General features: G+C 40.2%; 1 protein-coding gene across 8 annotated transcripts in view; it reads right to left on the bottom strand.

Annotated features, from left to right (window-relative positions):
- MITF (melanocyte inducing transcription factor) overlaps nucleotides 1-17,916 on the bottom strand; it is a 206,624-nt gene that overhangs the window by 113,341 nt on the left and 75,367 nt on the right. The window contains exon 1 of one of the 8 annotated variants that reach the window (XM_033132664.1): nucleotides 3,827-3,846. The exons of the other annotated variants lie outside the window; for them this stretch is intronic. The gene's annotated coding sequence lies outside the window, so the exon portion shown is untranslated. Of the gene's footprint in view, nucleotides 1-3,826; nucleotides 3,847-17,916 lie in introns of those variants that run through there. 8 annotated transcript variants of the gene reach the window in all.

Genomic DNA, 17,916 nt, shown 5'->3' with positions numbered 1-17,916 from the left:
CTCAACTTCAGGAGACACTATTCACATCATATTTGATGTGTGTCACTTTTATTATACGTTTATTAACTCAGCATTTTAACAAATAGTTATGTGGAGCCTAATTTGTGTCACAAATGTACTATGTCCCAAAGAATATAAAAGGTGTGATCAAACAATACAGTAGATGTTTAAATTTTAAAAATTTATTACAGTAAAAGACACATTGCCATTAATCACCCTCAAAATACACTCCCTCACTTCGAACACACTTATCCCATTGTTCTTGCCACTTTCTGAAGCAGTTCTGGATGTCTTCTTTTGTGAGTGTCTTTACTGCGCTGTCGTAGCTGCCTCGATGTCCTGAATCATTTTGAACCTGAGGAGGAGACAGAAGTCGCACAGCGCCAGATCCAGTGAACAAGGTGGATGAAGACATACTGTAATGCTTTTATTTCACAGAAATTGCTGTAGCAGAAGCGATGTGTGACATGGAACATTGTCATGATGGAGAATGATTTATAGCACACTTTAAAACACACCTTATTTCAACCATAGTTCACACCCATCTGACTGCACTGAACAAGTCACACAGTTACTAAGGTTCGACATGCCGCTTCCCATATTGAAGATCCCTGCCTTTCCGTTGGATGCCACTCGATAGCAGCATTCACCATGTTTTGTGACCAAAACGAAAAGGCTCCGTGTCATACATCGCTTCTGGTATGGCAATTTCTGTCAAATAAAAACATTACAGTGTGTCTTCATCCACCTTATTCACCAGATCTGGTACCGTGCGACTTCTGGTTCTTCCCGAAAGTCAAAATGACCATGAAAGGAAAACACTTTGAATTGATTCACAACATCGATGCAGCCACAACAGCACAACTAAAGACACTCACGAAAGAGGACTTCCAGAACTGCTTCAGAAAGTGGCCAGAATGATGGGATAAGTGTTTTCGAAGAGAGGGGGAGTATTTTAAGGGGGATTAATGGCAATGTGTCTTTTACTGTAATACATTTTTTAAATTTAAACATTCACTGTATTTTTTTATCATACCTCACTTTGAGAAATTAAAGAAAAAAAATGTGTAAAAAATAAAAACTACTCATCATTTTAATATGCAAGTGTTTTGATGTTTTTCCTTTCAGTCTTTTTTCTTTGCACATATAACACTACAATCCCTGCTACATGCACTGCTTTGCCTGACTCATCAATCTTAACTTGGCTTTAAAATCAACCTGCCACTTCTAAATCAAATATGCTTCCTTTTCTTTAACAAAGGGGGGAAAAAGCGTTGCCAGATTGACTTAATCTCTTTTAGTATTAACTAAGCACACACTATGTGCCCAGCACTATGCTCTATGACATACAAATTAGAACACTTAACAGCTGGGCTTAACCACCAAGAAAATTACTTAAAGCTTCCAAATTTGGCATAGTTGCAACATTTCTTGCCCTTAAGAATAATTACTATTTTTATTCTAGTTCTAAGTTTGTTAAAAATATAAATTACATAAATAGCACATTTGGAAAAGAAAATGGATGTGTATTATTAGGCTCCTGTAAATTACAGCTTCAAAAACTGCATTCTGCCCTTTTATCTGTCACCTTCTCAAATATTGTACCACCAGAATTAAGTACACAAAACAAAGCTGTATTTGAATATTTCTAAGTAGTAAATACACACATTAAAGTGTCATGTAGACTGCCTCCCAGTTTCCCTCTGTATTTCTTCTAACATAGTTATTTTAAGATTTGATTTTTTGTGTGAGCATGGATTTAAGACTTTAGTAAATTATGTGGAAGAGATAGCTATAGATATAGATACACACATATAGGTATATACATATATGTATGTACGCATCAAAGACTATGCTCAAATATATGTATTCTTGAATTTTCTCTCCCATAAAGTATGAAATATGTCTGTCATTAGATCTACTTAAGTTAAATTTACTAACTAGCAATAAGCAACTAGGAGTAAAAAGCTGTTTGGGGTTACACTGTCTCTCGCCTTTTGATGAGATGCTGAGAGACACTAAGAAATGGAGGCAATAGGACAAAATCAAAAGAGGCCAGTTATCCACACACATAAAAGTGTGCACTGAAATCGCTGGGCAGTTACTTTCTCACACCTCACAGCTGTTCACCTGTTTTACCCATCGCATTCCGGGAAGGCTGTTTTTGAGAACGGGTGAAAGTGAACTCTGTGACTTTTCCACCAAAGCACAGCTCACAGCAGAGGAGAGGCACATCCTCACAAGCCGACTGCAGCAAGGCCAACAGCATGGTCTGAGCTCACTGGCAGCAAAGAAGGCATCTCTTTGCAGCCTCCCTCACACTTTATCCACATTCAACTCCATAATATACCCTGGCTTATAGCAGCAGCAGAAAGTTCCTAAATTACTGACCTAAATTACTGGATTATTGAAACCTTTGCACCCCCTCCCCTCATATTCAAGAACTACTGATGCTCCAGAAAGATGGGCCACATTAACCTCCAACTTCATGCAGCCCTTAGCACAGAGCTTCAGATTCAGGGTGTGGGAGGGGAGACAGATATTTCTAGGTGAAACACACAGCACTAAAGACAAAAATGCTTTCATTTTAATTTTTAAAGTCCTAATGTGAATGTTTACATTTTTTTTAAAAATCAAGTGAAACTCCCTTACTCATTTCTTGAGATAGGACTGCATGTAGGACAATCAATTTTCTCCTCTGTGGGTACTGAACATTAATGAACAGAAATCTTGAGACAAGTTCCCTTCTGAGCCCGCAGAGATGTCACAGTCACTTGGAAAAGGTCTCAGCCACGGATATGCCCAACCCTTGTATCACAATGACCTCCTTCAGCCTGTATAGGCGGGGGGAGGGAGCAGGACACGCCACCAAGAGCTGGCAGCAGCTGCCATCGGGCTCTTCCAGACCCTGGAGCCCAGGATCCTCTGCACCCTTCTCCATTTAGAGAGCTATGCAGATCCCATTATTCATCAGTGTCTTAAAAAGATACAAGATAGAGTCGCCCACTGTGCTAGACACCAGAAGAAAAGCAGCCACAAAATTAAAACTGTCTTTAAAAGTAGCTATGGTTAAACATTAAAAAAAAAAAAAATCACATGATTTTGCTCCCCATACCATAGTAATGAAAAGAGGCATTTAACACCCAGTGGGAAAAGCAGTGTTTTCATAGTTTCTTCAGCAATTACTACAAAGCTCATTTGTAAGAGCTTGACGAATCCTTACTGTCTCTGACCTCAAGAACCAACATTCTCTGAAGTCAGAAGCCAGGGACTTATTATAATGTCAAATGTCCTCCCACGTCTCTTTAACAGGGAAAAAAAAAAATAGTAACTTCACATTGACTAATGTATGACAATGTTTTAATTCTATAAAAAAATGTGCAGATTGAAATCATTATAACATGTCATAAAGCATCAGTAATGGCCACTCAGCAAAATCTGAACCATTTTTAAGGTCATAAACAAGCACACAGAGTGCACCACACTGATTTATTGGAAACACCCTCTTTGAAAGAAAGGGTCACAAAGGGCTACGGCTCCTTACATTGCTTTGCACACACCAGCCACAGACGTTACAGATGACCTTTGCAATTCCCCTGGCAAATCCTTTCAGCACTTGGGCATTTGACTTTAAAACTTAGGGGGAGGTGAGGCAAAGCTATAAAAATCAGAAGCAGGAACACCAGAATATGCTGGAATATGATAAATGTCTTTCTCACAGAAGAAATGCGGGCATCATTAATTTACAGAATCCAATGCAAAGGGCAACCAGTCAGATCTCCTTTACCACTTACCTTTTAAACCAGAAAAGCAAAGTCAGACTTACCCTGGGAAGCCATCCTATAGGTTGACTCACAAAAGAGCCTGTTGACAAGCCAAACACAGCTACGAACCAATGTGCCAAAAATTCACTGGGTTGAATCCTCTCACCCACCTACTAACCCTGCTACTTCAATGCATCTGGCTTTTGTTAAAGAACTTCTGCAAATGTACAGTGAATGAGTAATCATTCAGACTTCACAAAACATGCCAAACCCAACACTAATAACAGTTTCATTTACTCATCACATTTTTGAGTGGCTTTATTTTACTTTTTAAAGCAAAATGAATGTTTTTGCTGATGCAAATTCAAAAGGCAGTGTGTTGCCGGGTGTGTGCGTCTAACGTTTTCTGGGTCCTCGTCAGCAGTCAGCAATGTTGAACTAATACGCAAAGGCACAGCCTGCTTGATAAACAATCTTTCAAATTTAATACTACCACTGTTTCCTAAATAAAACTTCTACCCAATTCTACATTTTCCTCTTTCATTGACGAAGGCAATCATTTTAGTACAATAATTTTTAGAAATATTGAAGAATATGAAGCATAAATTCACCATACACTGTGTCCCCATCCAATTCTTTCTCTTAGAGACAATCATTGTGGACAGTTTTTAATGCATCATTCCAGAAATTTCTATATACGTATTATACATGTGTACACACACACACACACACACACACAAACACATGCTTTTTTAAAAAACTCCTGGGGACTGATGGATTAGAATTTTTTATATTTTATAAAGATATTAGATACATATACAGTATAATATCCCCATTGAGATCATGGCAATAGCTTGTAATCAAATGCATTAATGTTTCTGCCAGGAAACATGACTATTCAACTAATTGGATAATATAAAGACTATAATAGCTTTGTGTCATTTAGGTCAGATAATTCTGGCAAATGAGATAAAGAAAATAATAAAATCCTGCAACATTCAGAGAATTTTGAATTTTGGAATTATGGATAAGGTATTTCAGACCTATAGTTTTTCTCCCAGTTACTTACCAAGTTTTGAAAACTTTATTTTTATTACAAATGTTTATAATAGGAAATTTAGAAGGCATACATGAATAAAATTAAACTAACCTGTAAAATCCCACCACACAGAGACCAGAGTTTTTATTCAGTCACATGTTGAGTGCCTCCTGGGAGTACAGACTCAGTACTCAGTAGGCGCATTAAAAAAGTAATACAAACATAATTCCTATTTTCATACAAGGTAGAAAGCATGTCTGTCCTATAATTAGAAGGCACTGTGCTACCAGAGTTCAAAGGTGATGTTAGGTGGACACATAGTATGATCTTTTAGGCTACCCAGAACATTTTAAGACATCTCCTATGTTTGTAGAATTCCCCTTATGAGTTGAGAGAGAGAGCGAGAGAGAGAGAGAGAGAGAGAGGAAGATAGCTTAGACTTTGGAAGCCAAAGGTTCACTTCCCAGACTCCCTTGCAGCTAGGATTAAGACATGCACCTTCAGTTCTTCCAGATAGATATATACAGGCCAGACTACGTGGAATTGTACACTGGCAAGGAAAGAAGCAGCTACATCTGGAAGGCCTTGGGGTTAGGCTTTGTGGTTTAATAGTCTGCGCTGGTGGGATCTATGGTGCAAACTACAGTACCTGTGCCTGGCGGCAGCACCATCAGGCTCTCCATTGGACCAGTTCTACAGTGAGCTCGGGTAGGGCTCAGGTCAGTGTCTTTGGCCTACCATAGATCCTGAGCTCCTAAAAATCCTTTAATAAACTATCTTTCTGCTTAAACTAAACAGAATTTAGTTTTCTGTTGATACAGCTAAGAAATTTGATTGCTACCAGGAGGAAAATTTTTTAACAATGTGAGGCAGCATGATGCAGTAAAAAGAATACAAAGATAACTGAAAGCCAAAGCAAGCAGCTTTCAGAAGTTTACTCTTACTCCCACTCTGCACCAACTATGTCTAGATGTATGCACACGTTAAAGCTTAGTAGGTTATTTAAACACCAGTTCCCCTATCTGTAAAATAACAATATCCACTTTGTAAAGCTGTCCACGAGGAAGAAATGAGCTCTTTTATTTATTCACTGATTCATGTATTCAAACATTTACTGAGTTTCTGTTATGTGTTGCACACATTGTGCTAAATATTAGTACTAGAGTGGCCAGATGTAGCAAATAGAGTTACCAGACATCAAATGAAATTTGGGTTTCAAATAAACCACAAATAATATTTCAGTGTAAGCATGTCCCACATTTGAGATATACATTTTTTGAGATACACATTTTTTAAAGATACAGTTTTTAAGTATTTGCAATACAGTTATGCTTTTAAAATGCCCCATATTTGGGACATACTTCAATAATCCTTTTGATCTGAAATTCAAATTTCACTGGATGTCCTATATTTCATCTGGCAACCCTCGGTAAATTAGGTAAACAGTAGGGCCCCAAAGAGGTGGGATCCTTGTTGTCACAGACCCTCAGTCTAGTGCAAGGGGTGGAGGGAAGGTGAGTGGACAGGTAATAAATAGGCAAAACACGACATACATGTAACTACAAAAAAAGAGCAACGAATGTAATGATTTGAGCAATAAGATAAATTTTAAAAGGAAAGTGTATTTAAATACACTGTTGTTAAGGAAAGGCTTGTCTAGGAAGTTAACTCTGAAGGAAAATCAGGCTGAAGGAAACAAAAGCAACAGCAGATCATCTCACCCGAGGCCCAGCACACAGCAGATGCTCAATAAATGCTCATTCCATTCTCTGGCAGGACCAGCACTTCCACTCTCTTGGACCCTGTCCCTTGGGGTGCAAAAAGAGGATAAGAAGGGGTATACACTGACCACGGAAGGCTTGCTCCTTCAGCAGGTCTGGGGCTACCACCTGTCTACACCTTCGTGAGAGGCCCAGAACCAGAACTGGCCAGCCCAACCCTCCTGAATGCCTGACCCACGGAAGCCATGACAGCTACTGTTTTCACTCACTCTGTTTTAGCATGACTTGCTTTGCAGTAAAGTGCTGGCAAGAATAGGGAAAAACCAAAGCACTCACGCACTGCTGGTGGAAGTGTAAAGGGGACAACTGCTTTGGGAGGCTAGTGGTAGGACCAAGGAAAGCTGGACACACATATACCCAGCATACAACCTCAGTTTACAATCCCACTGGCCCTGCTGCATTTCTGCTTCCTTCCAGTTTCCACAATATATCCCCTCCCTCCCTTCTCTGGATTTGTAACACAAATGGATTTGTAACACTCCTCTTTTCTCTCTTGGGCTGTGGCCTGAAGAGCCAGCCTGTTGCAGTTGGGCCCCTGATGTTTCATCTGACTTTTATCTTCTCCTCTTTTCTCTCCTGGGCTTCCCTGCAGTAGCTGGACGGCCTCCTGGATGTTGCCCCAGAGTGCCTACCATGGTTTATGCACACAGCCCCCAAATCAATCTTTCTAAAGCTCACCTTTCGCCATGCCATTTTGTTACTTAAAAAGTCCTCCACATACTTAATAAACATTTGCTGATTGATTACTTGTAAGATCCAAGTCTGACAAGTTTTACTAACCTGGCACTGAGGGAAAAAAGACAGAAAACAAATAACCCAGGCATTCACAGATTTGTAAGGCAGCTCCTTGAATGCCCTCCAAAAAATGAAACCTTTGCCAAAAATCGTGATTATTGTAAAATACTTCTGTGGAAATATGTCTCAAGGACCCAGACAAGTTACCTATTACTGTCTATTCAAGCAGAATGTTGCAAAAAGACTAAGTCCTGCAATGATGGTATCACATGGGACAGCAAAGAATGAATTTAAAGCCTGATAACTCTTCCATTGCCCACCACAGAAAAGAAAGAGGAAGGAACGAGAAAAAGGAAAAGAAGGGAACACAACCCAGAAATTATTCTCCAGAATTTTCTGCTAATGCCCTACTCCATGATGATTGTCTCGGCCTGTCATTAGTGAGGGGAGTAAAAAGCATTATAATTCTAACAACTGCCATTTACTCCGTGCCTGCCACGTGCCAGACGTCATGCTGAGCTACAAGGTACTTACATCTTCATCAGCATCACTGCAGCCAATGCTTCTCTGCCAGGCACTGTGCTAACCCCTCACAAGCATCATCTCCTTTCACCCTCACAGCAACCTTGTAAGGTTATATATTGTTATTCCCATTTTACAGATAAGAAAACGGGAGGGTGGAGAGGTCAGCTAACTTGCCTAAGGTTTTATCTGTGAACCCATTGAGGATCTAGGGTAAAGTAAGATTAAACAAACAACAAAAATCCATAAGAAAAAGATGAAAATGACTCATGGGAATATTTTAAAAATGAAAAGAAAAATAAATGAATTTGAAAGGTTATTTATGGCAATACAAGAACTGAAGATTTATGAAACCATAACCGGTGGGATGGAATATATACCGTGAGGAATCTCGGTTAAACTGGCTAAATTTAAGCTCCATGTTGTATACTCTAAAATGGAAAGTAAGATCCCGTATTCATTCATTCATTCATTCATTCATCAAACATTTACTGAGCACCTACTGCATGCCAGACACTGTTTGAGGTGTTGGGGATACAGCAGTGAACAAAGAGACAAGAATCCCCACTTCTATAGAGCATCAGAGTGGGGAGGGAAATATGGACAAAAACCTCAATAAATAACTAAGCCATATAAGATGTTAAAGGTAATACATGCTAGGGGCAAAAATAAAGCACCAAGGACTAAGACGGGCCGGAGAGGGATGCAGTTTTCATAAGCAGTCAGGGTAACCCGCAGGGTGACAGTGGAGCAAAGGCTTCCAGGAGGTGGAGGTGAGCTCTGTGCCTGGACGGAGGCCGAGCGCTCCAAGTGGGACCATGGTAGGCACTCTGGGGCAACAGCCAGGAGGCCGCCCAGCTACTGCAGGGAAGCCCAAGAGAGAAAAGAGGAGAAGATAAAAGTCAGATGAAACATCAGGGGCCAAACTGCAACAGGCTCGCTCTTCAGGCCACCATACACCAACGATGCTTCAGCTTTGGAGTCATGAATTACTTGGAGAAGCTGGTGGAGGCCCGGACTCTCAGCACAGGGAGCGCACATACACAGAACACTGCCCTAACTTCAGAGGTTAACACTTCCCCACACTCCAGTCTAGACCCCTAGGATCGGAACATCTTCCTGCAGGAGACCACATCCTTCAGGCTGAACTGAAGAAATACACTGGCTCTAACTCTGAATTTAATGGCGTCGCCCAAGGGCTCAGCAACTCAGGACAGTGAACACCAAGGTTCCTCCAGTCTCTGAGGCTTCACTGTCCCGTGTCCTCATAAACCTGGCAGGCCCGGCTCAAGCACCAATGGCCCTAAGGGAAGCACGTACACTCATCACCAGGACACTTACCTTGTCAGTCACAGGCTAAGACACAAAACCACATCGACAGTCACCTTAGCATCCATGGGGCAAAGGAATGCATGCAGCAGTAGCCAGAGGAACATGTGGAACCAATCCCCACATGGCAGTTCACACGTGTGTGCACACACACGTGTGTATGCAAATATATTTTAATTCTTTTCATATAAGCTAGAAGAGAGGGGATTATATTTTGTTTTTTTACTGCTGAAGTCCCAGTGCATAGAACCAAATATGGCATACAGAAGGTGCTCCATAATATTGGTTAAATAAATGAATACATAAATCTAAAGAATTACTTCTCTGTAAACCCTCCTACTAGGAAGTAAGCAAATCAAAATGTCACAACTAAAAAGGCAGAAGTGTTATATTGGAAAGGTTAGAGGGTGCGGCTTACGTAGGGCTTACAAAAGCTCAATTCAACACAAGCCACAGTATTCCGTGTCATAAATTATACCTTTGGAATACCAGAAATTACACCACCTTTCTGCCTCAGTAAGGTAGGTTTCTCACCAGCGCTATTTGTGTTGTATACCAGTTTGCCTGTTTTTGTTTTAAATTTCAAATCCATCACAGACCAATACTTTTGTGAACTATAATAAAAACTAATTCTTAGACATATGAAACCAAAAAAATAATAACACACACAAATATGCAAACCCAAATTTGTATTAGATTCAACAGACCTAAATTTACTGTGCAATTGCTATAAAAGTTTCTAAACACTCTCAATTTCTGTTCTTAGGTCACTGCAGACCAGCAACACACAGTTCATGAACCAGTCTAGTCTGTGGGTTGCACTTTGAATAACATGACTCTTATATCACACACACACACACACACACACACACACACGAGGTTTCTGCATTCAATTCAGATGCCAATGCTTTCGCTTTCCAGCTGTTAATGAGAAAAATAATGTTCTGCCTCCTATTAAACTTCTGTCCGATACTTACTTCAATTACCAAGGAATAAAATTTGCAAATCCACGATACTCATATCAGTCACCAAGAATATGTTAATAGATTCATTATGCCTCACTTCAAATCATCCTAAGATTTAAACACAGAAATTAAGATAAGATGGTTCATTTTATAACAGATCCTACATCGAGTGGAGTAATTATGAGATTCATTTTCTGTACCTAAATATGATGGTGATTTTATATGAATGCATTTACAAGATGTAATCTTTATATATTTATCTTCTATATTTATGTATCTGCAGCTTGACAGAAATATAGCTATTGTGTAAACTAGTATGATGAGGTTTTCAGAAATTCTACTAAAATTATGTGCACTTGGGCCACAAGTGTTTTTTTTTACCTATTCTAAGTTTATATTACTTATTTGAAAATTATCCTAAACAAACCTAAAAAGATTAGATTAAATATAATTTATAAACAGAACTGACATGACTCTTCTAAAAAGAAAACACGCTGTCCTTTTTTTTTCATTAAAATAGCTGCAGATTAATGAGAGATGCTAGCTAATCTTGTTAAATTATCCTTCATTTTAAAATACAACCTTTGATACTATATAAACATAATCCTGAAACCTCTAGTCATTCACAAAGCTTTCTTAAGTCAGGATGAGTTAATGATTTTCCTCCTCAAAGTCCAATTAATTGTACATTCCAGAGGACAGCCTGCTAGATGCTGCGCATGGAGTCAATACTGGCCCATTTCCTTATTAGCTGTCACCCGGGCATGTAATCCTAGCTTTGGGCCAACTGTAAATAAGGCAAGGATGTTTTTGATCCTATTTAGAACATAAATTTTCTAGAGGCAGGACTCCAGACTGTTGCTTTCAAGATCCACAGAGCTTCTATCACACTACCTAGCAGACGGGAAAACAACAGAGTGCCAAAAAAACGTATACGCAGTTTAAGAAAGGAAAACCTGTATTAAAATTGTAATGCAATGAATGATGCTCGCATTCATTTGATTAACTCCATATTTTGAGCGAATGTCACACTACACATTGCTATGTAATTCAACTTCGAAAAGTAATACATAGATAACATCGCTTGAAATGTGTATACATTTTTTTGGCACCCCTGGTATTTATTGAGTTTCGGAAGGTAAGTTGGTTTCTCATTCTTCCAGACTACTGAGATCACTGGTGCCCAGGCATACACTTGTGTGAGAAGCAGGGAGTCATCAGGGCGCCCTCGCCATTGACCTATTAGCCTGGTTTTCTGTCCATCGTGTGCATTGCCTGTTTAGTGGTTTGGTGTAAACTTACGTGCAGGTCCAAAAACAAAATGAAGAAGCTGTTGAATAAAACTGACAGTGAAAAACCAATTGAGGATTGTATCTCAGAGAATACATCTACTGATTCAATGAAAACATTTGAAACATGACCACGCTACCCCTCCTTGCCAAGTCCCTTCCCACTGAGTATTCCCTCTAGGAGGTTTACATTTCCATCCCACTCAGGGAAGCCGTGGCCACTGACATGTTGTGGCCAATGAAATGTGTATGCAAGTGACAATTCCCAGGAAAAGCGCCAAGAGCCAGTGTGTGGTTCCACCATTTCCCTTTACTTTCTGTTCAAGACAAGAATATCCCAGACAGGTGCTGCTCCTTAAGCCTTAGTTTCAGATGGAAAGAGACACAGAGCAGAGCAACTACCTACATGAGATTTCTGTAAGTCTAAAATTTTAGTCCTTTGTTAATGCAGCAAAACTTGACCTCTGCAGACTGATACAACAGCCTTCTCTCACGGTGTATTGTGTCTCTAACAGAAAACTCCATACGACAGGATGGACTTGAGGGCAAAACTGAGTTTTCTTAAGTTCTTTCTATAGAAATCAACTGGGAGCAGCAGTCCTGAAGAAAAGCTATCCCGTCAAGCCCAGGAGTTTGGCTTATCCCAGTGAGAGGCTGAAGAGGAGCAACTTAGCGCTCAGAGGCTGGTGTGAGGTGTAGGCTGTGAGCTCAGACAGTGGCAAGAAGGAAAGATAACCAGCAGTATTACAAGACGTGGGGCTATCTGCTCAATTCTGCACGTCTACCCATAGAATGAGTTCCAATAAGCAGGGCCCATGTTTCCAAAAGTGTGGTGTGGTAGGTATAAAATGGGTTTTTGTTTTGTTTGTTTTTCACTCTACTTTACTGAGGTATAATTGACAAAAGTGTAATATATTTAGAGTATACAATGTGATTTGACATATGTCTACATTGCGAAATGATTCCCACCATTGAGTTAACACATCCATCACCTCACATATTTACCTTTTTATGTTGTTGCTAAGCACACTTAATTAAGTTCTACTCTCTTAGCAAATTTCAATTTTATAATACAGTATCACCAACTATAGTCACACATTATACATTTGAACCTTAGACCTTATTCATCTTATATCTGAACGTTTGTAACTTTTTTTAATTTAATTTTTTTATTACTTTCAGGTGCACAAAACAACATAATGATTAGACATTTACACCCCTCACAAAGTGATAAACCCCCCAAGACTACTACCCCTCTGACACCGTACACAGCTATTCCAATGCCATTGACTGTATTCCCTATGCTGTACTTTACGTCCCGCGACCACACACACACACACACACACACACACACACACACGAGTATATACACAAACACAGATACATATGTATGAAATGTTTTTTAACAGCAAATAGAAAAAAGTTTAAAATATTGCTACAAACCCCTTTTTTCAAAAAATTTGCATCTTTGGGCAAAGCAAAGAAAAACAAAGCGAATGGATTAAAGCAGAATAAAAAAAAAAGCAAATTATTATTATAATGATAATCCTACATGGCAAAATGAGAAGATAACTGCGGAACAAATGAACCCTGGTAAAAACTCCCTTCTTCCATCCCTGCACCTACATCTGGAGTATAACAGGCAGGTAATGAATATAGCACTAGGGAAGGGAGAGGGAAGATAAAGGAGATTCTAACAAAGACGTGTGAGCCCTGAAAAAACGAAAATACTATATACAAGCAAGAGAATGCAAACAGCAAATTATGTTGATGCTTTGCTACAATTTATAAAAGTTTAATTTAAAAAAATAATAGCAACTTCCATTCTTTGAGTACTTAATAGGTTGTGTCAAGCACTGTGCAGAATATTCATTCAGTTTTTATCAAAACCCTGCAAGGAGGGAGTTAGTATGCTCATTCCAAATAAGAAGATGGATTCAAGAATGTCAACAACTTGACTAAGATCACACAGTTAATGTATGAGCCCAATTCCAAGCGTCTGCCCTTAACCTCACACTTCACAGTCTTTCAACATCCAAACACTGAAAACATATTTAATAATAAAAATGGCAACTGTTTATAGCTGCACTCTTGGTAAATGCCCGAAACTAGAAAACTTCCTAGGAACAGAAAAATGGATAAATAAATCCCAGTAGATTCATACAGTGAAATACCATACAGCAATGAAAATAAGTTTCTCAAACACAATGATGGTGAACAGAAGCCAGGCGCAGGCAGGCCCTGACTGTGACTGCACACCTGATTCCAGTTCTATCCAGTAGAAAACAGGCAAAATTAACCTGTGCTATCGGAGCGGAATAGCGCCTCCCCTTGGGCCTGGGAGGGGAGCATCTGGTGAGGGTCCTGTTCAGTTAGTTGATCTGCGTGCCGGTTCACAGGGGTCCAATTTGAGAAATTCACCATGCTGCTGTACACTGGCGTAGGAGCACTTTTGTCTACATTTATTACACTTCAGGAACTATTCTTAAAATTAAAAATGATGCACCTACTCGAGGCATTTTCTGCTTTATCCTTTTAATGTATTTAGATTCAAATGTTCTTTAAGAAATCACAAACTATATTTTCCCAAGCTTTATAGATTGTAAGTACAAACGTAACAAAATAAATCATTAAAGATCTAAACGTTAATAGATTGGAATCAGGCGAAAAACAACCGACTAGGAATATGAAACTATTTTGGTGTATCATTTTCTTCTCTAGGGGTGTATACTTTTGAGAGCGAGGCATGTAACCTCACCTGTGGTCAGTTTCCCCATCCCAAAATTAAAGGGATCAGACCAGATAATCCTCAAGGCGCCTCATTCTGGTCTTTTTTTTCCGCTGAGTCCTACACTTGCCGGATCACATTGCTGCAGCATTCACACAGAAAAGGGGAACAAAAGAGCAACTGCTTGCAGCCCTATCACATGATACAAGGGTAGAAGGAAACAAACTTGACATGTACATTTAATCAGCTTTTGATTATCAGTGTAGATGTTACAGCTCTGCAGACGATGCCGACTCACCAGTGGGGTCCCACCAGCATGTTCACATACCCAGAAGCCCAACACAAAGCAGAATGGTTCACTTGTCAGATTAACTTGTCTTTTGTGGATTTTTTTAGTCTAGGATCATGAGAACCACTAACCTCCTCCACTGCTAGAAATAACTGTAAATTTCTAGATTTTCTTAAGATTTGTTCATTTAATCAGATGGACGAGAAATATGGAATCGCATATAAGTTCGTGTTCCATGCACCCTCGCACACGTCCTTTGGACGCTCTGACCTCCCTGCGTCTTGCAGTGTCAGGACAGAGCCCAACTCTAGTGATGAGGCTCTGTATTGGTCGGGGTCCAGTCAGGAGAGCGAAACCACACAGTAACTTGAGGGGGAAGTTTAATGTAAGAAATTATTAACTGGAACAGGGGGTCAGCTAGTAAGAGACAAACAGAACCCTAGAGAAGACAGGAATGGCGGCTGTAAGGAGCAGCCACTACCGCGACTGTGGAGACACAGCCCTGGGAGGAGCCTTCTTCCCAGCGCCTCGCTCCAAATCCCAAGGGCTCACCGCATAACAGAGAATGTGCTGTGGTGCTTCCCCTGTGCAACTCACTGGAGCCCATCTTCTAAGGTACCAAGGAAAGCTGTTCACAGCGAGGTGGCCCACTAGACACTGCTCCACCATCGCCCATGTTGGCATGCACCGGGGAGCTGCTGGTTACCAGATGTAGCTCTGGCTACCACGTGCTCCAGCATCCTGGCACTGCAGCAGCATCCATGCTCTAGGAGCTGGTGATGGAGAAGGTGCATGCACTGCAGGAAACAAGCACTACAGACATCTCTGTGCTGCAGGAGACAAGGGCTGGAGAAGCCATGGATGGTGCAGGAGCCAGGTGAGTACACACACCAGCTCCAGAAAGGAAAACCCTTTCCACTTGCAATGTCTCTCCGGCGCCCTCTCCTGACAAAGCTTCACATCACGCCAGCTGACAAAGGAAAAACATTCAGAGTCCATGTCCATTTTCACAGAGCAGGCAATAGAGGGCGAATTTGGACTTGACCCTATAGCAAGCAATCGCAGTAAGTTCTAATAACCCGACACCCTGCATGCATGCCACAGATATTAACGTGATCGTCTGAGTTCTCCCTGGTTACAGATGACAAAACTGATTTAGGAAGAGGAAAATTCACTTGTAAGAAGGCAAACAAGTCTGATAGTAGCGCAAATAACAACTACTGAGTCAGGTGCAGGTCCTTGTTTCCTGGGATACATCTAAATTGTCTTCTTTTTACTGTATTCTGAGTTTGTACCAAAACCCTTTTTACATGGTCCTTAGCCTGGCACAGATATTGATAACACAAATGATGGCAGACTTTGAATATCACATCTTTCCCTCAGCCGTAAATAATGTTGCTCATGTTTTCACCTTTGCTTAGCCACTTAGATGAATGTGGCAACTGTTTTGCAATAGGATAATTTCAGGACTGTGCATGTGTCAGTTGTGGCCTTTCGTCCAAGCCCCAGTCATCCTGCTACCCAAAAGACAAGCTAAAGGGCATATTCTGAACCAGAAAGGAAGTCCTACTCGACTACACATGTGCTCAGGAGAGCAGAAGGAAATGATCAGGTCATGTCACAAAGGATTCAACAACAGGAATGACACAAAACAAACAGACACACATTTGTCAATAACTGACTTCGGTGCTGATCACACAATGCAGGATTTTTAGAAAATATCAGATCTGGAGAAAGACCCTGATGCCTTTAAAAGAAATAATCACAATCCGTATTTCCAGAAGAGAGGCGGGGGAAGCATAAAAGACTAAGGTTCAAAACCCGAGTACATATATGTGAACACCAACCTACAGGACTCAATAAGCCTGGGTTGAATAATGAATTCCATTTGGGACAAAGAGAGACTTTGGAAAGAAAGAAAACAGAAAATAAGGAAATCATGGAGAAATGTAAACAAGTGTTTTGTGTCTGTGTGTGGATGGGGGTGGTGGTGAATTCAAAATCTGGGTAATAACTTAGTCACCATTCCACAGCGCAGTCCACGGAGGGAAGAATGGAGAGTGAGACACACAGACCTCCCTGTGATTCTCGGTCGCACACTCAGCGGCTTTGTCTTCCCAGGGCTTCATTTTTCAGTTTCGTATTTCCATTTAATCTGGCTAGGGCTGGACTCTTCTCCAAAGGAACGTAAGCTCTGTGAAGGTACAGAGATTTGTCTCTTTTTTTAACTTTACTTCCCCAGATTTAGGACAGTGCTAGAAACAAATCCTCAAGAAACATCTGCTGGGAGAATTAAAATCCAAGAAAGAACATTTCTATTTGATTATATATCTAATGCCAAGTGTTACACGGCAAGCACCCCGCACCTAGGGTCAGCGAACTACTTAGGAAAAGGGCCAGTAAGTATTTTCGGCTTGGTACACCACATAAGATCTCTACCTCACGTTTACTCTTTTGTTTTGAACCTTAAATGAGTGAAAACAACTATTAATTGTGAAAACCATTCTTAGTTCTATGGCTATACATGAACAGGTAGGGAGGCAGATAATGGTGTGTGAATCCCTACTGTAAACTATCATATAAACCCAGAGTATGAGAGCAAAATATTTTTAAATATATAGACATATAAAATAAACATATATATTATGTATATATAACACTATCAAGAAAATCTGGCTTGTGCTTTTGCTTTCATGGATAGGCGTGGTTTTTTTTTGGTATCCTAACTGTAGAATTCAGGATCTAATATTAGCTTTGATGGCTATCTACTTAAGTTCTATTTTAATTTTTTTCAATCTAAGTTTAATTGGACCCTATTGAAGGAAAAAAAATAATTCCAAGGCCTGAAACAATAAAATGCCAAATGAGCAAGTTGCAGGACTGCAACAGACAAGCCGCCGTGATCCCAGCTACGGCTTCTGCTGTCTCTCATTGTTTCCCGTACATCCAACCAATTAGATTTTAGGTTTCAGCAACCTCATTAGTTTTCAGGCTTTATGACTCAAGCTTCGGGGGTGGGACAGAGGGCAGCGACCCACAAAACAAAGGCGTCAATGTCTCCAGAAGCTGAGAAAACTCCAGTATTGTTAGGGCAGATACTATTTATAACCCGGGTAATGTGTGTGCTTCTGAATGCATTTGCTAAGGAGAATATCTGACCTACTCTTCAGAATCCCTGGCTTTAGCCACGGTGAAGAAGTCAAGGAACTGAAGGGGAAAAAAATGAACTCCTTGCTATTATTATTTTATAACATCCAGCATCATGTGACAGAATTAAAAGGTTCCTGTTTTTGACTCACCTTTGACAAGAACGTGCTTCATTGCTATGAGTTTTGAGCTTAAGTTACTGGAAAAATGTGGGATTGGAAAATATCCTACAATTAGGCTGAAAGAAAAAAAAAGTTGTGGAAAACCCCACTTAACTTTTTTCCAGAAACACAAACACACAAACACACACACACACACACACACAAAT

The sequence above is a fragment of the Rhinolophus ferrumequinum genome, chromosome 17 (assembly GCF_004115265.2).
Source record: "Rhinolophus ferrumequinum isolate MPI-CBG mRhiFer1 chromosome 17, mRhiFer1_v1.p, whole genome shotgun sequence".
Classification (NCBI taxonomy): domain Eukaryota; kingdom Metazoa; phylum Chordata; class Mammalia; order Chiroptera; family Rhinolophidae; genus Rhinolophus; species Rhinolophus ferrumequinum.
This window is presented reverse-complemented; position numbering and strand designations above follow the sequence as displayed.